The sequence below is a fragment of the Lactuca saligna genome, chromosome 3, assembly GCF_052625555.1.
Source record: "Lactuca saligna cultivar CGN05327 chromosome 3, ASM5262555v1, whole genome shotgun sequence".
Lineage (NCBI taxonomy): Eukaryota > Viridiplantae > Streptophyta > Magnoliopsida > Asterales > Asteraceae > Lactuca > Lactuca saligna.
The window spans coordinates 144,910,516-144,935,317 of record NC_136419.1 but is presented as its reverse complement, the minus strand read 5'-3'; the positions used below and the strand labels follow the sequence as shown (position 1 = coordinate 144,935,317).

General features: G+C 37.9%; 1 long non-coding RNA gene and 2 pseudogenes across 1 annotated transcript; 1 reads left to right on the top strand and 2 right to left on the bottom strand.

Moving 5' to 3' along the window:
- The first annotated feature begins 3,150 nt into the window (after nucleotides 1-3,150).
- LOC145036056 (pentatricopeptide repeat-containing protein At4g32450, mitochondrial-like) lies at nucleotides 3,151-4,241 on the top strand (annotated as a pseudogene).
- Nucleotides 4,242-5,964: 1,723 nt separating this feature from the next.
- LOC145036055 (pentatricopeptide repeat-containing protein At2g25580 pseudogene) lies at nucleotides 5,965-7,378 on the bottom strand (annotated as a pseudogene).
- Nucleotides 7,379-7,889: 511 nt separating this feature from the next.
- LOC145037341 (uncharacterized) lies at nucleotides 7,890-9,766 on the bottom strand. Its single transcript, XR_013678782.1, has 3 exons — nucleotides 9,376-9,766; nucleotides 8,516-8,795; nucleotides 7,890-8,147 (listed from the first exon to the last, which is right to left on the bottom strand). It is a non-coding gene; the product is annotated as an uncharacterized LOC145037341 (long non-coding RNA).
- Nucleotides 9,767-24,802: the final 15,036 nt, after the last annotated feature.

Below are 24,802 nucleotides of genomic sequence, written 5' to 3'. Positions count from 1 at the left end.
GTTCTTGTTGTGCCTCAAATCACAAAACGTCTCATAAGTGTCTCTAAACTAACACATGACAACAATGTTTATCTTGAATTTTGGCCTAAGCATTGCTATGTTAAGTCTTTTCAAGGACAAACCATACTCCAAGGGGACGTTAAGCATGGTCTGTATCACCTACCGCTCACCACAAACACATCGTCCACAAAATTTGCTCTCTCTGGTGTCAGAACAACACTCCATGGTTGGCACAAGAGGTTGGCTCATCCCCATGCTCCTCTCCTTCGGCGCCAGCTTTCTTTATTCAAGTTACCTGTTTCATCAAATAATTTTCCCAACATTTGTGAATCATGTCAAATGGCTAAAAGCCATCGTTTACCTCTTACGCATGCTCATACTACTTCTGTTTTTCCTTTTGACTTGATATACTCAGATGTTTGGGGTCCTTCTCCCCTATTTTCTCTTAATGGAAATCGTTATTTTTTGCTCTTTATTGATGATTGCACAAAGTATGTATGGATCTATTTCTTATCTCATAAATCGCAAGTTTTTTCCACATTCTTACATTTTCACAAAATGGTTCAAACACAGTTTCACACCACCATCAAAAATCTCCAAAGTGATTGGGGTGGTGAGTACCAAAATATCTCACAATTTCTTCACTCCCAGGGTATTAATCACCGCATCTCTTGTCCCTACACTCACGAGCAAAACGGTGCAGTTGAACGCCGCAACCGCATCATTGTTGAGAAAGGCTTAACTCTCTGGGCTCACTCAACTCTTCCACATACATTTTGGGAGCATGCTTTCAAGACAGCCACCTATCTACACAATCGGATAATTACACCTGTTCTAGATTTTTTGTCCCCGTATCAGAAACTTTACTCTAAAATTCATGACTATGGTTTTCTAAAAACCTTTGGTTGCCTCTGTTACCCATTTTTGCGTCCATACAATCACCACAAAATTGATTTTCGTTCCTTACCTTGTGTATTTCTCGGGTATAGTACTACTCACAAGGGATATCTTTGTTATCACATACCCTCCTCTCGCATATATATTGCTAGACATGTACTCTTCAACGAGGATATTTTTCCATATGCAAATCTTGCACCACCTACTTCCACATCATCCCTACCAACTCACTCTACAGTCTCTTCCTCCCTACTAGACCAGGCAGCCAATTTGACTGCCTCTCCACCTTCCCCCCCTCCAACACCAATTATCCCTTCACACCCCCCCCCCCCACTCCTCTCTCTCCTCACGACCCTCCTGTTCCTTCTTCCAGCCCTCGGTTTCAAGGCTCAACTGTGAGCTCATGAGCCAAAAGCACCATGCCATCCACTACTCATTATCTCCCAGCCAATCGCAACACGCATCCTATGGTGACTCGAGCTCGTACAAATTCTTTAAAACCAAAAGCTTTCTTTACTACTCTCATCCCTTCCCCCAACAATGAACCACACACCTATAAACAAGCCAGCCTTCATCCATGTTGGCAAGATGCAATGAAAAATGAATACAATGCACTAATGAGAAATAATACTTGGTCTCTTGTTCCGTGTCCCTCTAATGTCAATCTTGTAGGTTGCAAGTGGATAAACAGGGTAAAACGCAAATCTGATGGGTCGATTTAACGTCACAAGGCAAGGCTCGTCGCTCAAGGTTTCAGTCAAGAAGCGGGGGTAGACTATTTTGAGACTTTCAGTCCGGTTATCAAACCCACTACCATTCATTTAGTCTTGTCAATAGCCATCTCAAACCACTGGTGCATACGACAACTGGATATCAATAATGCCTTTTTAAATGGGGACTTGCTTGAAACCGTTTATATGAGACAACCACGTGGTTTTGAAGATGCTCATAAACCACATCATGTATGCCGACTGAACAAGGCTATTTATGGGCTCAAACAGGCCCCCAGGGCCTGGTTCACTAAGCTGAAAACATATTTAGTCCAACAAGGGTTCCGTGCATGTCAATCTGATACATCTCTTTTCGTGCATCACTCCTCATCCACTGTCATTTATATCCTTGTTTACGTAGATGACTTGATTATCACAGGTACCAATCCCACTCTCATTCAGAAATTCATCCAATAACTTGATCGAGTCTTTGCTCTCAAAGATTTGGGAGACTTACATTACTTCCTGGGGATTCAAATCAATCGCTCCAACAATTCTCTCACCTTAAATCAACAAGGCTATATACGTGACATTCTTGAACGAACCCACATGTCCAACTCCACCCCGCTTTCCACTCCTGCTGATGCTCACTCAAAGCTCACGTCGACTGGTGATCCGTTTTCTGATCCTAAACTATATCGACAAGTGGTAGGTGCCCTTCAATATACCACAATCACAAGACCTGATATCACCTATACGGTCAATCATGTGTGTCAGTACATGCATTCACCAACAATTCAACATTGGCAAGCTATCAAAAGAACTTTACAATATCTAAATGGCACCGATCATTGCTTACACTTTTCACCCACCACCAAGACTCAGCTGTTAGCTTTCTCAGATGCAGGTTGGGTTTCTGATAAAGATGATTGTCGATCCCAATATGGGTTTGCAATTTACCATGGTTCCAACCTCATTAGCTGGACCTCTCGCAAGCAACGCGTCGTGGCTCGTTCAAGCACGAAAGCAGAATATCGTTCTTTAGCATATACCTCAGCAGAATTGATTTGGATCAAACAGTTACTTCAAGCATTACACGCTCCAAAACTCAATTGTCCGTTAATTCTCTGCGACAATGTGGGTGCCATCTTCATGACAAAGAACCCTGTAATCAACACTCGATCTAAGCACATCGCACTCGATTTCCATTTCATCCGTGAACAAGTTGAATCCAAACAATTACACATCTCACATGTGTCCTCTGTTGATCAAGTTGCTGACATCTTTACGAAACCTCTGCACAAGGATCGATTCACATCCATTCGACACAAGCTTCAGGTGCGTTCTGCCCATGAGCTTGCAGGGGGGTGATAACGGTACTCTTACTTTGTCAAACACACGTGTACATAAGTCCCACATGTTAGTCGATAGCTTTACCTAATATTTAGGAATCAGTTGAGTGAAATCTTTGTATATATATTGTTTAATTCTCCTCTGTAATCAAGATAATCAGATACAAAATCATTCACAGAGTTGTTATAACATGCCTAGGTTGTTATTGTTGATGAAAGAATGCAGAGATTCTCAGGCACTCAAAAAAAGCAAAGAAGTTCATGAATACCTTAAATGGTCAATATTAACATCTCATCATGATATTTATATTTACAATCAAATCTTGGAAATGTATTCCAAATGTGGTTCCATGGAAGAGGCATATATGGTGTTTAATGAAATGCCTCGAAGAAATCTCACTTCATGGGACACCATGATAACATAGCTTGCTAAAAACGGTCACGCAGAAGACGCAATTGAAATATTCAGGAGGTTCAGAAGGCGGGATTAAAGCCTGATAATCAAATGTTTCTTGGTGTCCTCATTGCATGTAGTGTTGTAGGAGATATCAGAGAAGGGCTATTGCACTTCGAATCCACGATCAAGACTTACAATCTTGCACCATCCATGGATAATTATCCAAATGTGGTTGATACGCTTGGGAGTGCAGGGTACTTAAATGAAGCATTAGAATTCATTGAAAGATGCTAATTGAGCCAAGTGTCAAAATTTAGAAAAATATCATGAATCAATGTAAGGTTTACAGTGAGTTGGAGCTCGGATACCATTGTGCTGAGATGGTTAACCTTCTACAGCCTTCTTGTTTAGATGAACAATCAAGGAAAGGCTTGATACCAAACAAAAAAAGAAAACAGAAAGAAAAAAGAAATCATCAGTGTTTAATCTTGTAGGTGTTAAAACCAAAGTTCATAAGTATAAGGCCAGTGATACTTCTCACCCTAATCATGAGAAATTCTACCGTCATCTTCAATGTTTAAAACAACACATGATAGGTGTCCGGTATGTGGTCGAGACTGAATCAGTAGTTCATGTGGTGAACATTGAAGCTAAAGAAGAACCTCTTTTAATACACAACGAAAGACTTTATCTAGTGGAAGCTCTTTTGACTAGTCCAGGCCGTGCACGAGTATTAATATATAAAAATCTTCGTGTTTGTACTGATTGCCATAAAACACTCAAGATTATTTCGAAGATGTTGGAAGAGAGATCATTGCACATGATACCAAACAGGTTTCATCATGCAAAAATGGCGTATGTTCTTGTCGAAATTATTGGTGGTAATTCAACTTTTATAGTTAATTTGTTTTGGTAATCCTATAAATACTTAGTGTTTTGTTCACTATGTATCTATTGATTATCTCAACATTTTTCTGAATGGAGTCATATTTTTATCGGTAAGAATCATTTTATAATTGTTTGCTTCTTTTCCCATTGAGTGTTGTATGAATAAATGATGTCTTTGTGCTCAATAAACAAAGAATGTTTTCTTTTTTGAAATAAAATGAACCATTTTAATGATTTTACCCTTATATGTAGAAGTGATACCCACTACAAAATGTCTCCCTAAGAATAATGGTTGGCTGGGGATAAAGGCTAGGATCGGGAAAAAGAAACCCCTTATCTGTGAGTGAGCAGGTAAAAAGCAATGTTCCCATTAAGTGCATCAAACAAAAAAGAAATAGTACCTGTGTCCAGTATGATATATATATATATATATATATATATATATATATATATATATATATATATATATATATATATATATATATTGGTGTTTTTTCTTACTTACCTAAGAAGCCTTTATAATATTGCTCTTGGATATTAGTCAAATGATCTAGATAGGAGTATTATGAGAAATCATCATAATAAAGAGCATCTTATTAGTGGGAGGCGAACTTTGGGTTTTTTTTTTATTATATTTAGTATATTACAACAAATTATTATAAGAGGGTAGTTGGAAGGAAAAAATATTATATTTTCCTGAAATCTGGTCCTGCACCTTGGGAGGGAATTAGACTCTCGAAATTCCAGTAAGCATTAGAGTTTTTTGTGTTGTTTTTGAGTACTTTCAATCAATACAATAAACTATTGATTATTGTTTTTTGTTGTTGATTTCTACTTAAAAGTCAGGTGTGTGTGTGTGTTATATATATATATATATATATATATATATATATATATATATATATATATATATATATATATATATATATATATAGAGAGAGAGAGAGAGAGAGAGATTCATGTATTGATTGAAAATACTCAATAACAACACAAGAAACCCTAATGCTTACTGGAATTCCGAGTGTCTAGTTCTCTCCTAAGGTGCATGACCAGATTTCAGAAAATATAATCCTCTCCTTCCAACTACCCTCTTATAATAATCTGTTGCTACAAACTAAATATAATAAAAAAAACCCAAAATTCCCCTCCCACTAATAAGATGCTCTTTATTATGATGATTTCTCATAATACTCATATTTAAACCATTTGATTAATATCCAACAGCAATACTATAAAAGGTTTCTCAGATAAATAAGAAAAAACACCAATATATATCACACTGGACAAAGGTGTTATTTCTTTTTTGCTTATGCCCTTAATGTGGACATTGCTTTTTACCCCGTTCACTTTTACCTGTTCACCCACAAGTAGGGGATTTCTTTTTCCCGGTCCCAACCTTCAACCCCAATCAACCATTGTTCTTAGAGAGACATTTTTAGTGGGTATCACTTCTACACATAAAGGTAAAATCATTAAGATGGTTCATTTTATTTTTTTATTTTTTTTTAAAAAAAAAAACATTATTTGTTTATAGAGCACACAGATATCATTTATCCATATAACACTCGATGGGAAAAAAGCAAACAATTGTAAAATGATTCTTAGTGATAAAAATATGACTCCACTCAGAAAATGTTGAGATAATCGATAGATAGACACTGAACAAAACACTAGGTATTTATAGGATTACCAAAACAAATTAAGTATAAAAGCTGGATTATCACCAATAATCTCGACAAGAACATACTCCATTCTTTACATGTTGAAACTTGTTAGTATCACGTGCAATGATCTCTCTTCCAACCATCTCTGAAATAATCTTGAATGCTTTATGGCAATCAGTACAAACACGAAGCTTTTTATATATTAATATCGTGGACAGGCTGGACTAATCAAAAGAGCTTCTATTAGATAAAGTCTTTCACTATATATTAAAGGAGATTCTTCTTTAGCTTCAACATTCACATCATAAACTACTGATTCAGTATCGACCACATACCCAACACCTATCATATGTTGTTTTAAAATGTTTTAAAATTGAAGATGACAATAAAACTTCTCATGATTAGGGTGAGAAGTATCACCGACCTTATACTTATGAACTTTAGTTTTAACATCTACAAGATTAAAATCTGATGATCTCTTTTTTTTTTCTTTCTGTTTTCCCTTTTTGTTTGTTATCAAGCATTTCCTTGATTGTTCATCTAAACAAGAAGGCTGTAGAAGGTTAACCATCTCAACACAATGGTATCCGAGCTCTAAATCACCGTAAACCCTACATTGATTCATAATATTTCCTAAATTTTGACATTTGGCTCAATTGGTATCTTTTCAATGAATTCTATGCTTCATTTAAGTCATGATCACGGACTCAAAGTGCAAGCATATCAACCACACTTGCATAATCATCCATGGATGGAGCAAGATTGTAAGTCATGATCACGAACTCAAAGTGTAATAGCCCTTCTCTGATGTCTCCTACAACACTACATGCAGTGAGGACACCAATAAACATTTGACTATCAGGCTTTAATCCCACCTTTTGAACCTCCTGTATATTTCAATTGCGCCTTTTCCATGGCCATTTTTTTAGCAAGCGATGTTATCATGGTATCCCAAGAAGTGAGATTTCTTAGAGGCATTTTATTAAACATCATATATGCCTCTTCCATGGAACCACATTTGGAATACATTTCTAAGATTTGGTTGTAAATATAAACATCACGATGACATCTTAATACTGACCGTTTAAGGTATTCATGAACTTTTTTGGCTTCTTTGAATGCCTGAAAATCTCCACATTCTTTCATTAATAATAACAACCTAGGCATGTCAACACATGTTTTTCTGCTCGACTAAATCCAAACCACCACCGCTTCCTTTAACTTTCCATCCTTGCAGAGAGCATCAAGCTACTCAATAGTGCTCCGATAGTTTGCATTGCAACAATAAATTCTTCTCGAGTTTTTTAGGAAACCAAAGCTCTTTGCGGTGGCCACAGGATTTGGAATGGTACATTTTTTAATATGAAGGGCTGTTAAAGAACTACCTGAGCAATAACTGTGTGAAGTACCCCTGCATACCTTATAGATATAATTGAGATATTTCATCGTCTTCGCCCTTGCTTCAGACATGCTTTAACCGCCGAAGTTAATGGCAAGGCACAGGGGCAGAACTAGGAATATTCGTAAGGGGTAGCCCATATTTTTTCTTTCGCCCTTGCAAGGAATTGAACTTCAGTAAGAACATCTGATAAATTAAAGACTTTCTTTGACAAAGCTTGCATTACTTTTTTGTGAGATAATATTCCAAAAAATGTTTGTTTTCTAAACTCATGATAAATGTTCTTTTAAGTATTGCATAACTGATATGGTCAAGACTCAATCGCCGGTTCAGAACCTGTCCAAACCAGACCGGAATCGAAAGATAAAAGAAAAAGACAAAGGAAGATATACATTTTTGGTGAAAAATCATCTTATGGCACGCTTGTATCTTAGACTCTTAGTTTAAGTATTAAGTATTGTGTATCTAATTAAATTCTAAGAGAATGGAAATGAACTATGGCACTTTTGAGATAAAACCAAGTTGATAGTTAACCTACAAGCTACAATAGAACACCATATTGTATTGCAAGACAACATCAAGTCAAGAGTAAAAAGACAAAATCATCTATCAATGTCAAGTATATAACCATATTTTGTACAGAGCATTCAAATGTACAATACCAAATCACAGAAAGCAAAATTACAAGAAACAGAAATCACAAGACAGAATGTCACTAGAGCATTTATGCAAACACCTTGTGTGCGTATCAATGGTTTTACTAGTATTTTATTATGTAATTTTGTATGAAATGGGAAAAGAAAGTAAAACCACCATTGATTTGCTGCACTATAATATCACCTGCAAATCAGAAAAAAAAAAAAAAAAAAAAAAAAAAAAAAAAGATAAACCCTTAATTTAATTACTTTATTTTAATAAACAAACATTTTTTAATATTACACAAACATTTTTTTTATTTTTTTAGCGACACACACTTCATATAAATAAAAACGATTACAATAATTTAAAGTGTGATTTAATCTATGTTATTCTTGATTACAGAACTCAAACACATAAGCAAAATTCCAAAGGAGATATAAAACATTGCAACTGTTAACTTGCTATTAAATTTGATTCACTTCTATATTTCTCCTTCCATTTAACAACATAAAAATAAAGAAACCAGAGGAAGGGTAATAAGGTAATATACCATTTACCACTACACTCACCATAGGTGTCATAACCAGCAGTAGCGAAACCACCAGTAACTTCTGCAACTAAAAAAACTTGAGAAAACTCCATGGTTGTCCTTGTCCACCACCACCTGTGGTGGCTGCAGCTGCAGTTTCCGGTGGAGTTGATGATGATGTGGACTAATAACTGAGGATAGAAGAAGATGAGATGATGGAGAAAATTCGATAAATTATTCTTGTTGCTCTTCAAATTCAATACTATGGAGAAAATTCGTTTGGACTTTGTAATTATTGACATGGCTCTTGATTTGGGATCCTGGTGAAAACAACAAATTATTGAGAATCTTATATCATGCAATTTGGTAAACTTCAAAGGGCATAAAAGGGATTATCTATGCTTGATCATCTTTTAGCTTTTAGGGCTCAAATATCAAATATGCAATGCATGATTTTAAACTAATATTGTTTGAGTGATTCCCTTTCTACAGATCTTGAAAGCCAATTTATGTCTTTAACATGTTGTGTTATGACTTATGAGAGCTCTAAAAATTGTTATATCACTGATGTGAAAATACACAAATATTTTTCTTTCTATATAAAGACATAGTTTGAGTTTGCTAATGCCTATTATCAGTACTACCAATTTGCCCTAATTTTTTAGGATTTATCGAAAGGAACGCTTCCTTTCTCCCAAAAATTATACACCACTAGTACAGAGATTTAATCGTTAAATTATCTTCAAAACGTTATGTTTCTAATGAAAAGTTCAACGCGGTTGTTAATTTTCTTGTAACAGGAAAATAGGTTTTAACAAATTTGAGGTAAAAAAATCACATGTGACATACAAAAGTCAGATATTATTCAGAATATTCGCAGATTAAGAGATAAGGATTTACCTATGTTGAACATAGATTGAGAACTGAAGTGCAAGAAATTGGCGTCGATAATGCTCCAATTTGTAGTTAGCTTGAGAGGTGACATCTAAATTTCATCGTGGCACTAGGGTTTAGCAGAGGTTTACGTGCTTATGCTTGCGGACATGAAATCAGATTTAAATGCAGTTCAACACTCCACATTATAGACTTCTTCTCCCTCAAATCATTCTGAAATTGTTTCACTTTCTTCTCCGATCACAAATTTTCACTCTGCGATAGAAGGGCTTGCAACCGATCATCTTCACCCAATTCTTTCTCTCCCATCAGGTAGCGAAACCATCATAGCGAGCTCGGCTAATGACTTATTTCAAGACTTTTTTTTATTTTTTTTGTGAAAATCTCTCTGAGACAATTATTTTATTTGGGCGTTATGGAAAACAGTTTTTAAAGAGCCTTGCTAAAAAAAATTAAAAGCTATTCTTTTTATTAAAGAAATAGTTATAATTTTCCTAAAAATTAGATAAATTTTGTATTTGTGATATATTTTAATTTTTATAGGATAAAAAAGGATAATGAGAAACCCATTAATTTCCAAGTAATGTATTATGATATCAAGAAAATTGTCCAGTTTTTTTTCTAAGATTTTATCTTGTCGATAATCCTTAAGTAGGACAATCTCACAAGTTAGAACTCTATAGCCTTTCATCGATCGAAATTTTTAAACCGACCATTGACAATAAACAAATAATAATCAATGGTTTTAATCAAATAATAAAATAATATTTTAAAAAAATAATAAAATATGACATAACTGAAAAAATTAATCAATGGTATTTAATCAAATAATAAACTAAGACTTTAAAAAATAGAAAATATGACATAATTACAAAATTTTATATCATTCTTAAACATCAATATGATAATGTATTTTTAACTTTATGAGAAAAAAAATAACAAACCACTAATTTCCAAGTGATGTATCACTGAATTAACAAAATAGATCCGATCTGTTCAATCCAAACTCGTAATAAATCAAAACCGAAAAAACAGTTACCTATGAATCGGTTTCGGTTTGGATATTTAAGTATCTATGGATACCCAAACCAAACCATCATTTGAGACCAATGATATTTGTGAGATATGGGGACCAAATCTTAGCCTTTGATCAAAATTGATATTGTGGCTCATAAAAAAACATGATTAACACTAATTAATCTAATTAAGTAGTTAATTGTGGGCAAATTAGTAATTAGGTTCAACTTTAGATCATCAGATATGATCATAATGTTAGTGTCATCTTCAGGTCATCACAAAAGCCAGCTGCTTCAATTCTTTCTACCAAGATCTTCGCCCGGATCAACATTCCTTAAATCTTCAATTCATGCTAATTGATCTTCTATCTCCTTAAATTTTCAATTCTTTAAACCGATCATCGATTTAAGATGGACATTCATTGATCGAACAATTCTAAATCATAGCCTTCAAAGTCGTGATTTTTGTGTTTTTCCGAGTTCATGTTCTTCATTCTTCTACATCTACAAGTGATAATCTTAGTGATTGAGGTTTATGTTCATCTATCAACATCTGCAACTTATTACAAGATTGGCATCGGTTTTAGATCTGTGATCATCGATTTCATCCCAGGTTGAAGTTCAAGTGTTCAGTGATTTATGTTAATCTTCATCTTCAACAATTGCTTCGATCTATCAAGTTGTGATTTTTACTCTACATCATGATTTCATCAATTGATCAAGGTTTGAGTTTTCTTCCTTGGGTTATCATTGTTTTCATTGTTGCTTGCATATAACATGTTCAATTGTTAACCTAGTGACATGAACTAATTGAATCATCAAGCTATTAGCGATTTATCCAATTCATGTGTGCATGATTCATGATTTAAGCAATCAAACATCATATTGATTGATTGAATTTGTTTAACCTATAACACAATCTAACTTATAATATGTTATTTGTCAATACATCATCCATTTCATTGTTTGATTTAATCTTTCATTCAATCAATATGTTTTTCAACAATTTGTCATATGATTGCTTTTCATTAAAATCATATTGTTGATAAGTTCACGTTGTTGCGTATTATTCTTATAGAATACTGAACATATATTTATTAATATCAATAATGATAACAGTTATGGATGATTTAGATATGTATGACATCGGAAAAAATTATCACAATGAAGAAAATCATCAATTTGGCTCTAATGATTCAGAGTTTCTTCGTAACGAGGAAAATCAATCAGAAACCCAATGTAATTTTATAACTAACATTTTGATTTTATTATATTTGTTCTTTTAAAGATAGTATATGTTACTACATATTATTCTTATAGAATATTGAAAATAAATTTATTAATATCAATAATATAACATGTATGGATGATTTAGATATGAATTACATCGAAAGAAATCATCATGACGAAGAAAATCATCAATTCAGTTTTGATTCATAGATTCTCCATAACGAGGAAAATCAATCGGAAAATTCAGGTAATTTTTTTACTTATATCATTTATTCTTATAGAATATTGAACATATATTTATTAGGGTCTTATTTGTGTTATTGACCGGCAGTTCTTATGTTCTTATATTGAGTTAAGTGATATTATGCATTCTATCTTTGTGAATTATGTTGCTCTATTACTTTGTGTTTATTTTGACTTATGATCAGAGGGTCCATACCGAGTAGTGAGACCGGAAGGTCTTCACGACCGGAGGGTCGATACCAGTGGCGAGGTTACATAGGTTGAAGGTAGGGCACTTGACCTACTTTTTTTTCTTTTATAATAACTTATATATAATTAAAAAATGTGACCTATCTAAAAAAACAAGTGACTACCTATTATTATTGGAAAAAAGATATTCAGAATTAAAGTTTTAAAGCATATATTCAATACTTTAAAAGTCTAAAGGTTTAGATATAATATATAGCCCAATATAAAAAAACAAAAAATTAAATAAATCGTGAGTGACTACTTAGGGGGCAGTGACTCAATAGGAACTCCTAAGGCAAGGGCAAAACTCCAATTTCATCGATTAATTAGTCGTCAAAGATCTAGAGTTCATAATTCACAAATTACAATTCAACTGAATGTAAGTTTCTTATTTATTTATTATTTTTTAACTTATTGCTTCACTGGATCATTGTTCCTATATTCTAATATAATTAATATTAAATGTTTGTTAATAATAAATTGTGAATATGACGAGTAGGGTTTTCTTTTCTCGTTAATAGTGAATATTGAAGGGTGATTTATGAATTGTTCAATGATTCAACTAAATAAATTTTGATTGTTATATGATTGTTTATTATGCGTTTTTTTATTTGTTTTAGTATGAATTGATTATTTGATCGTAGTTCATTTGTTTGATTATTTGATATTTTGATTGTTGTTTGTAAATTAAAAATTGTGCAATAAGAAATCTCATAACTAACGAAATAAAAAATATCACACCAAAAACAAAATCATTGTTTCATCGATAATACCTTATTTCTTTGTTTTTTATTGTTGATTTTTGACTTGCTGCTTGTTTCAGAATTAGGAAAAAATGTTTTATTAAAGTTTTTTTTAAAGAAGGATTAAAAAATAGTAGAAAAAAATAATGAGGAACATAAACATTTAAGAGTTTATTTAAGTTCACCATGTGAAATTATGAAAATCTATATCAATATATAAGACCTCATCCCGATACAACTATAAGAAATTCAAATCTTTTTTTGCTTATACGATTCGACCTGATCCTGACGCACAACTATTTTTTATCGATTATATTTAAAAAGTGAATCATGTGATTTTATATTCTAGACTCGCTACTGGTCGATACAGAGTCGTGAGACCGGAGGGTCTTCACTAAGACACATGGCTGGAGGGTCCTTATCGAGATATAGTCATGAGAGGCTAATTATTTGTGTGTGTGGTATTTTGGGGAACTCACTAAGCTTAGTGCTTACTGTAACATCCACAAAATTAACCACTTGGGTTGTGGTGACTTGGTAAGGCATGTGGAAGATATGGTGGATAACCTATTGACCCATGTTCAAATCCTAGCACCACTCAGCCCTTGTGGCCATGGAGGTTCGCCTGCAGTGACTCCAGGGCATGAAGCAAAGCTTTATGTTTGCAGCGGGGGATTAGTCGGTGCGCAAAAGCTGGCCCGGAAACCCTCGTTAGGGAAGTTCCCTTTCCAAAAAAAAAAAAACATCCACAAAATTCGATCCAATTTAAAACTTTTTAAATCATTTAAAACTATTTAGTCATTACAATTTGTTTTCAAAATAGTTAAACATCAAAGTTCCCAAAAATCATAATCATCAATCGATGAAGTATACGGTCACGCCTTCGCCTTCCTGTGGCCATCCAATGAACCTAAAACAATAAACTGAAACTGTAAGCCCGAAAGCTTAGTGAGTTGCCCCAAAAATACCCATACACACAACAATACACATATAATGACAAACAACGTATTGTGGGTCCAATCATCCATCGGGATGGAATACCCCAGGCCCTCAACCATCCGGTTGGAATACCGATATACCCCGAGCCCACAACCAACAGGTTGGAATGCCCACATACTATGAGTCAAATCATCCTCGGGATGGAATACTCATGGCCTGCAACCAACAGGTTGGAATGCCCAGGTCTATTGGCTTTTGCACAAAGAAGATAAGTCTCAACCGCCAAACAAACATGTGTACATATAACATTTAACAGTCTATAGACAGACAAACCGATCAAACATATCATAATAGCATAATAACATCCAAGCTACCAAGATACTGATCTAACAGATCATAGCAACATATGACATCCTATCTATCAGGATACTGATTTAACGGATCATAACAGCAGATAACATGTAACGACCCAAAATTCAAGACCAAAAATTTCTTTTAATAAAACATTACTTTAAGCAAAGTCATCATTCCAAACCATAATCAGAGTATTAATTTTCAAAACACATGTTCATTATCAGAGTAAACACTCCCAGGCTGTCTAATCAATGGTGTGTGCCCTGCGATCACCCTGAGCTCTTCCCTCCGCTACCGGAAGTACCTGAAACCAAAATTGAAAACTGTAAGCAGGAAGCCTAGTGAGTTCCCCACCCTACCACATACCATGCATAATCACATACTGCACATACTGGGCCACGCCCACTATCTTGGGTCTCGCCCCCTGCCTCGGGCCTCGCCCGCTACAACAGCCCCTCCGCTCCAGGCCCCGCCTGGCTTCGAGCCCCGCTCAGATACAGATCTGTTTCTCTTAGGCCTCGCTTGTCACAGGGCCTCGCCCGCCAACAAATAATAACACATAAACATATCACAACACATAAGCTAAACTCACACGACTGATCCTGTCCTAAGGTCTCGCCTATCATGGGCCTCGCCCTTATCCTGCTACTGATGAGTCATGGAACCCCATCCACACTCCTACCGGTAGTGAGATACGGCCCAGCCTACTCTCACTCCTTCCCTAACTTGGGCCTCGCCCATGTTCTGCTACTAATGAGATATGGAACACCATCCACACTCTGTTGTTGGTGAGATACGGGACCTCACCCACACTCACCTCCCTACCAGGCACATACATGCATCACACAGACAACAAGTATAAACTATCATGTAAACAAATCCTTGGGCACCCGCCCGCTATTAATGGACCTCGTCCGGAATATCATACTAGCATACTGTGCCTAGGTCTAACCCCCGGGCCTTCTACTCATAACTACATGGGTCGGCATTGTGGCCTTAGACCCATTCACACAAAGGGAAACTCACCTGCACTGGCTGAACTTGCTGATGATCTCACTAGCTGCTGCCCGGCAACTTACTGAACTCCTACTCCGCTTGCTCCCCGAACTACCAATATCAAAGCAACACTAAGCCTAACTGACCCCCGAAAGACAACCAAGTCAACTCTGGTCAAAGTCAAAGTCCTGGTCAAAGTCAACCTTCCAGGTCAACCCTACTCGCCGAGTCACCCTACTGACTCGCCAAGTTCATATGTTCAGAGTCCTTCCATTCACTTCTCGACTCGTCGAGTCAGTCCTTGACTCGCCTAGTCTACCGATTTCTGAGTCCTGACCTGTCCAACTCACCGAGTCTCCACTCGACTCACTGATTCGAGTCTCCACTCGAAGGGTTTGGGGTTTCACAACCTGACTCGCTGAGTCCAAGAACAGACTCGCTGAGTACAAGGCAATCTTCATCTGACTCGACGAGTTGTTCATCCCACTCGTCGAGTTGATCCTGCTCTTCATGCTACTCGCCGAGTCCACTCAAAGGACTCGCCGAGTCCATTCATATCTCCTTACATGCAGAGGACTTTTGAGTCATGCATGGACTCCAAACTGTAGATCTACCCTTCCCAAGCCTATTCCTCACGTAAATTTGCAAACTTTACATGTAGAGAAGGAGATCTAGGCAAAATACACCATAAACTAGGGTTTAAGGCAAAGAGGCTCCATAATCAACTCAAGGGTTGATACTTTATGCTTCTCAAGACCATAATATGCTTAGATCTGAAGTAGCAACTTCAGATCTGGCTTCTAAATCAAAAGAGGTAACTAATCATGGCTAGAAAACCCCCCAAAACTCACAACCATACTAGATCTAAAGGAGAGAACGACTTAATAACTTCAATAACTCAGAAAGCTTCCCCAAATCTTTAGATCTAAGGCCAATCCTTGAAGCTTCAATGATTCCCCTTCTTCTTCTTCCTTCAAATCATCCAAAAATGGCTTGGAAGCTTGAATGAGCAACAATGGGGCTTAGGGTTCGATGTTCTGGGTGAAAGAGGCAGTAAAGGAACCCTAAGGGAGAGAATGAGACGTTTAAATAGGCTCCAAGTCCCGATTTTAGGGTTTTCCTCGCACAGACCAGACTCGCCGAGTCCCCTTGGCCGACTCGCCGAGTTGGTCACTTACTCCTCGACCCGGATCCCTCTCGGACTCGCCGAGTCGCCCTTTAAAATTAGGGTTTTCTTTCCTTTCTTGGCCTTCCAGACTTTGGGTGTTACAACTCTCCCCCACTTAAACTAAACTTCATCCCCGAAGTTTGCTATGATCCACCGCCTGCGATCTGCCTCCAATACCCCACCAATTATTCTAACACCAGTTGCCTACCTTCGTTGGCCTTCCGCTCAGTCATTCAGACTAACGTCAATCCTTGCGGATAATAATCTCGGGTCAACCCTGACCCTGAACATTCTGGAAACCAAAATCAATCCACCGACAATCCTTCTTGTACTCTCCGAGTACAGCAACCGAACCCACAGGGTTCACCCCTTCTTTCCTCGCGCGATTCCTTGCCTTCCTTGCCTTCCCAAGGCAATGCTCCATAACCATCTATTTCCTCTATCACTGCGAAGACCCTGTCTTTACCAAATCTATCACCCCCGCTACTCCCAGTACGGGTGATCATCACCAGTATCCACTTGGCATTCTTTCTACTATCATTTGGTGTCGAGCACCCCACGATCAACTAACTGGATTCCACCATACGTTGCGTACTCGCAATGCTACCGAATGGAAATTCTGTTATTCCTTATCTGGCTTCCGGAGGAACTGAGACCACCCTGGTCCCTACCAACCTATCAATATCTGGATTACCGGCTCCCACTGATCGCTGACCCAACACAACTACTAGTCGCTCCCAGTGACTTTCGATGAAACTTCAACCACCTATAACTGCTCAATCTATTCTACCATGTTGGCACTACATCTTCCTGGGATCCCCGATCCCCTATCTTGACTCTAAGATCCCTACCAGGTCCCACCTGTGCTGCTAAAACTCACAGGCCTTGCCCACGGGTCTCACCCGCCCCTATCCTTCTAGTCTCACTTGCATAGCTACTCTCGCACCGGTCTCACCCAACCATACTACTGAGCAATCCTGCTCTCAGGTCTTATCTACACTGTTACTCTCATACGGGCCTCGTGTCACACCCCCAAACCGGAATGGCGGAAACGTTCGGGGGCGGATGACTTCATGTGGTATCGTAACAAATGAATACATAGTAAAGAAAGCAATACAACCATCATATATATAATTGAAAGTTTACATTGTTAAAAGGTACATGTTCAAAACCAATTACAATATGATGCCAAAATATGAATTTAAACTGGCACCGCAGCGTCCCTTCTTCAAAACTTGTTTGTTACCTGTAATTACTGAATCCCTAGGACATACAAGTAGTTTTGAAAGAGTAGATCAGCATTTAAGCTGGTGAGTTTCATAAGTATTAAATGACAATGTTTGTATGAAATCAAATTTTTTGTTCTTGTTTGTTTGTTCCTAGAAAATCCTATATTTTCTACTAGCATAAATGTAGCCTTCTTTCAAGACCAATGTTTGTTTCTAGAAAATGTATGTACGTATAAAATTTCCAATACGTCTGAAAAACCCCGTAAATCAATGTGTTTTTAATACTCCATGTGAGTTTTATAACCATGCTATTGACTAGAAATGCCTATACACAACGTTCTTTAGGTGTTGGAATGTTCTGACGTTTGTCACCCCAAATGGTGGACTGTAGCTAATAGTCAGGGCGCGGGTTGCCAAGCCCGTATAGATCTATACACAAACACCATGCTCCCCCTCCAAGGGATTCTGGTATATAATACAGGACTTGAAATGCGTACTCGAACGTACGTGAAGTTGATGTCTCACAAAACTTAGTATAAAATAGATTTACGTGTGAAAATGTTTGTTTAAATGATCATCCCCTAAGATTGGGATAGCTATGAAAAACGACATGAAATCTTTAGATATGCATTTGACAATATTTTACCCTTTGCTCAACAGGATACAATTGGAGTAGAGTTTCGTAAACTATATATGTATATTTTTGATGTAGAAGACAAGTTTGTAAAGAAAACATATATATATATATATATATATATATATATATATATATATATATACGTATATTTTCGATGTAGAAGACAAGTTTGTAAACAAAACATATATATGTATATATATATATATATATATATATATATATATATATATGTATCAATTTTAAAAGATGATTTGGTATGTTTCGTAATTGTTGTTCATATTCTTACGTTTTTATTAGAAACTTTGCATGAAATAATCCTTAAGTTTGATACTAAAGACATTTTTGTACTTATCACTTTTGTAAAAATGGTAATTAAACATATTTAAATGATTGTGTTTTAACTTCCTCAATGTATAAACATTGCTCAAAAATGTTAGAAGGTGTTAATAAATCTATAAACCACTTTTGACAGTTTTACCCTTTACTATCCCTGTTTTTAGAAAACTCATAGAAAAATCATCGTAAGTCAAAAACTGAATCCGTCACCTCTGAAAGTTTATAAAATGAATCTACTTTGTTCCTAATTTTTATTATGATTTTTAGTGGTCTCAAACTAGTGTGAAAATGAACATCTTCACAGACTGGTCCAAAATCACTTCTGAAATGACAGACAGTTTTATAAAAATCGCCATAAATTGTAGAAAAATCGTATGAATGTGCGAGTAGTCCTTAGAAAGGTATAAACTTGAACTATTTGTATATTGTACAGTTTTGAAATATATTAAGTTTAAGATGGTCAAAATAGTCCGTGAACAGGACTCAACTTTTCTGTAGAAAGCTGTCATTTAAATTTAAGTTATGTTTAGTGTTCTAACTTGTATCCCCCCCCCCCCCCCTTAAAACTTGAAGAAAACATGAAAATGTAGGGGTATGAACTCACCTTATGTGAATACTTGAAGAATGGAAGGTTGAAGATGAACTTTTGGTTGTTGGTTTGATGCTCCAAAACAGCCACTCTTTTGGCTATGTTGCTGTCACGAAAATTTCACAGCAAAAGAGCAAGAAAAAGGGTAGTTTAATCACTGTTTTGAATCAATAATTTTGAGTATCATAACAAGTAACTTCCAGGGTTATTTGGTGGTAAAAATATTAAGCGAAAGGAAGGTGTAGATGGGTGAAATGGTGGCTGAAACACAAAAGGGACAGCAGCCCTTTAGTTCATGGTTTTGATGGCTTTGGAAGGAAGTTCTTGTGCTTGAAAATGAGATGAAGGTTGAGAGTAATTCCCTGGAGTATTGGCTGGTAAAATGAGGGTAAAATGAAGAGGAAATTTCGTGGATATGAAGGAGGAAAGAGTGGAAGAGGATAAGGGGACAAAACCTAGACTAGCTTGTGATGGGATGTGAGTTTAAGTGATGTGATCTTGTCTAGCCACTTGCTTGGGTGGTTGCTTAGAGATAGAGTTAGTTAACTAACTAACTACTAGTTATTTAGTTAGTTAGGAGTTCTAGTTAAGGAGAGGGAATGTCTTAATCTCGAAAATTAGAAGAGGGATTAATAAGCATTCTTAGTAAAATGTCTTAAGTGATTAACCACTTATCAGTTAAGTTGGCACATATCTCCACCAATTCTCTTATATTAATTGATTTAGAAATCAAATCCCTTACATGAAATCACTTAAATCATGACCCATACCTAGTCATTCACTAGATAATAATACATATGTACAAATACATACATGTATACTTAGTATAAAATAACAATGTAGTTTTTTTGTATTTGAACTTTAATGTTTATGTTTTATTCTTTTTATTCAAAAACACTTAAATACATTCTAATTATAACTTATAATAATTCATGTTATATTTTTATTTATTTAAATATAAAATTTATTGACCAATGTATAATTTTGTAACATTTAACCGGTTAACCATATCGTTAAACACGTTTTGTCACTTTGGTTCGTATATTTGTCAAATTTAGATCCTTCACATCTATTAAGCAAACCTTTTACATAGAACCTAATTTACTTATAACCTAGAGACATGTTAATACAAAAATTAAGTTTGTTGCGTTTAAATGATGTTATATGTTAATTTCACAAACCGGTGATGGTTCGTAGTCATACATCATAACGAAATTTATCAATAGTTACTTGTTTTATATTTCACAATAACTTATTTAAATAAAAGAGGTTAAATTCCTTCAACCATTCTTGATAAAATACTCATATTGCTTAATAATCAAAACATAGCATCGTACGATCGTTCCTATTTTTACCAATTGTTACACCTCGCCCGCGGGTCTCACCCAACTATATCCTAGAGTGGCCTCTCCTAAGGTCTCACCTCTCAAGGGCTATACAGGCAAACTTCTCATCATTCTCATCCATTACCCATTCCTAATACCTATCTGAATGCTAGGAGATAAGGGCCTCGCCCTGACTCCGCCAACGAAGCTACTACGGAATGCTACGGCTTACCTGCAGTCGTACATCACCCTCTATCGCCGTCTGTTAGTGAATGCTACGGCTACCCCGTAGTCTGACAACACTTTCCACCACCAACTGCGAGTGAATGCTACGGCTGCCCCGTAGTCTTACAACACCTTCCACCACTAACTGCTAGTGAATGCTACGGCTTCCCCATAGTCTTACAACACCTTCTACCACTGATCGCTGCTGAAGAAGGCTGAGGCTCTCCCGCCGCTCTTTCATGCTCTACCTGCTACCTCTGCCACTATCTACTAACACGAAAGCATCCCATGCTATCTGTCCTCAAGATCTTCATTTTGATTCACACGAGTCCTACAAGCGATCCTTCATTCTGAATTCCAAACCACATACTCACCATCACCCTTACACGCACAAACTAATGGGGAGTCTCTCAAACTCCCGACCCTGAACTACTCAATCCATCAAACCTTAAACTACCTCTTTTCCTTCTCAAAAATTGCGTACTTGTTCTGAATTGCGTGCTCTTACCCCTTGTACACCCGGAGGATTCTCCCCCACTTCGATCCTCCTTACACCTCGTTGCTCAAAGAATAGAAATCTCAATCCTTGCTACCATTCCATAATCAATCTGCTGAGGAATCCCAAGCTTACCATAGCTAGGGATCTAACCTGTCTATTTCTAAAACTTATACGGCTCTTAACTAGCAAGACATACCAAGTCCCTCCAAGGCATACTACAGTTACTGCACCCTAAGTAACCTTTTCCAACAGAACCCATCCCTTAACTACTATCCAAATATCCAAGGTATGCAGATGGCATATAACTCAATCACAATCAGACCGCTCAAAATAAACTACTCATACTGACAATGATGCAGAACCATAACAATATAATCATGCACAAATAAAAGAACTGAAAACGGAAATCGCATACCTGCAACATCCGGTGCTGCTCGCGTCTCCAGGGTAGCCATCTGAAAAGCCCTTCCTCCTACTGCAGGTGCCTCTTCACGGCCATGACGGCCGTCTGTGATCCTCAAGGTTGCAGGGGCAGGTGCCATCACCCGTCCTGCTGAAAACAAACTGGGGTACTGGGCCTTCTTATGTCCCCACTGATTGCAGTGAAAACATATCAAGTCTGATCCCTGAGTGGTGGTAACAGTACAATCCCTGCTAAAATGACAAGTCTGACCGCACTTGAAGCAGCCAGACTCACCACCGCTACCACTCTTGCATGCGCCCCCGTGCACCCTGCCACACTTCCTGCACCGGCTGCGGTCCTGGTAATCCCTCGATCTTGAATTCGATCCCTTGGGCCTTTTTCCCGAACTCGCAGCTACCTGAACCTCATCCAGCTTCCTCTTCCGGATCTGCTCCAAATCAATTTCCCTCTCCCTGGCCCGAGAAATCATATCTTCCAGTGTCTTACAACCGGGCCTGCTCACGAACTCCCTGATGTCAGCCCTCAGCATCTCGTGATATCGGGCCTTCTTCATCTCCTCATCCGCGATATACTGCGGAACAAGAAGGGCCCTCTCCCTGAACTTGGCGGTGATCTCCGCCACAGTCTCAGTGGTCTGCGTCAAATCCTGAAATTCCCGGGCCAACTGCTGCACCTCAATAATTGGTGAAAAATCCGCCTTGAACCTAGCTGAGAAATCGCTCCAAGTCATCGCGTCCAACGCGGCATCATCACCCAAAGCATGACCAATCTCTTCCCCCCAATCCCTCGCTCTGTCCTTCAGGAGACAGGAAACGAGTCTGACCTTGTCCTCCTCAGGACACCGGCTCGTACGGAACGCATTGGCAACATCAGCCAACCATCTGCTGCTAGCGATGGGGTCCCTAGCCCCATGATAATCTGGTGCCCCGCAAGCCCTGAACTCACGAAATGTCAAGGTACGCCCTCCCATCAATGCCATCATCTCAGTACGGAAGACTCCCAGCCTCTCATCCAAAATCTCCAATATACCCTCCTTAACCGTGCCAAAGATCACAGGAGTCTGAGCTAGAATACTGCGCGTAACCTCAGCTGATATCAACTCTCTCATCCGCTCCTCGAGCTGCTCGGCCCCTGAACCCAAGCCTGATCCCTCTCCGGCGCCTGATCCGCCCGCTGGTCTCTCTCGCAACGTCACCATACTGAAACATATAACATAACCACTATCAAAATACTCCTCACTGCTGCGAGACCAAACATACGCACTACCAGGTTCCCGGTCTTATCTCGGCCTTTCCCGAATCGAGTACGGATCCTCTGCTTTCAGTAGTACGGGCCCATACTACCTTCCACATCTATCCGTACTTTCCTCAAGAACTGCTTCGACTCCATCAGGTCCCCTTTCTACTACTACCGCTCCCAACACTACCTCATCCTAGGATTACCCTAGGGAAACCTCTGAATCAACTCAATCATGTCCTCAGCTGCTAAAGGTCTCCTTGTGATGCCAATTAGCCACCAACTGGATACCATCACATGTGACGAGGCTCAGATAATCCTTCAAGTAAAAGACTCGTCCCTACAACGGTTGGACTTAAACAAGAGCTGCGCAATAGGATCAAATCCAACACTCTGAGATTATTCAACCCTGATCACATGTGACGTGTCGTATCCACCTAATGGCTAACTCCCATCACTCAGAATCCCACAATGCACAAAGCAAGCAGCATTCAGACAAAGGGAAAAATCTAACCATAACATACTCAAGCAATCATAATATCATACCAAGAATCTGAACTATCATGCAACACAAACTCATAAACTCAAGCATAACCTAAATAGGCTATCCTACTACAGTCTAACCAGTACTATCATGCAGCTCAAAAGCACATATAGCAAGCACATAAGGCATCCTCTCTAGATCCTTAGTCCTAGTCTAGCATGTTGTTCTATTAACTGATAATCAAAACATAGACTTGTATGGGTATTTTGGGGTACTTACTTGAGCTCGGTTGATTGCATGCACCACACCTCTTTTCTCTTTTCAAAGTTCTTTTCTTTCTGAATTCTTTTTGCTTTTCTAAAACTGTTTTCTTTCTCAAAACTCCCTTTTTACAAAACTATCTTTTCATTTTGAAAACTTCTATACCAATTCCTCAGTTTGAGGTCAGACACACCCGAGAGCATGTCCGAATCCCTCAAACCAAGGCTCTGATACCAACTTGTAACGACCCAAAATTCAAGACCAAAAATTTCTTTTCATAAAACATTACTTTAAGCAAAGTCATCATTCCAAAACATAATCAGAGTATTAATTTTCAAAACACATGTTCATTATCAGAGTAAACATTCCTAGGCTGTCTAATTAATGGTGTGTGCCATGCGATCACCCCAAGCTCTTCCCTCCGCTACTGGAAGTAACTGAAACCGTAAGCACGAAGCGTAGTGAGTTCCCCACCCTACCACATACCATGCATAATCACATACTGCACATACTGGGCCACGCCCGCTATCTTGGGCCTCGGCCCTTCCTCGGGCCTCACCCGCTACAACGGCCCCGCTCGGATATAGATATGTTTCTCTTAGGCCTCGCCTGTCACAGGGCCTCTCCCGCCAACAAATAATAACACATAAACATATCACAACACATAAGCTAAACTCACACGACTGATCCTGTCCTAAGGCCTCGCCCTTATCCTGCTACTAATGAGTCATGGAACCCCGTCCACACTCCTACTGGTAGTAAGATACGGCCCAGCCTACTCTCACTCCTTCCCTAACTTAGGCCACGCTCCTATTCTACTACTAATAAGATATGGAACACCATCCACACTCTGCTGTTGGTGAGATACGGGACCTCGCCCACACTTACCTCCCTACCAGGCACATACATGCATCACACAGACAACAAGTATAAAGTATCATGTAAGCAAATCCTTGGGCACCCGCCCGCTATTAATGGACCTCGTCCAGAATATCATACTAGCATACTGTGCCTAGGGCTAACCCCCGGGCCTTCTACTCATAACTACATGGGTCGGTATTGTGGCCTTAGACCCATTCACACAAAGGGAAACTCACCTGCACTGGCTGAACTTGCTGATGATCTCACTAGCTGTTGCCCGGCAACTTACTGAACTCCTACTCCGCTTGCTCCCCGAACTACCAATATCAAAGCAACACTAAGCCTAACTGACCCCCGAAAGACAACCAAGTCAACTCTGGTCAAAGTCAAAGTCCTGGTCAAAGTCAACC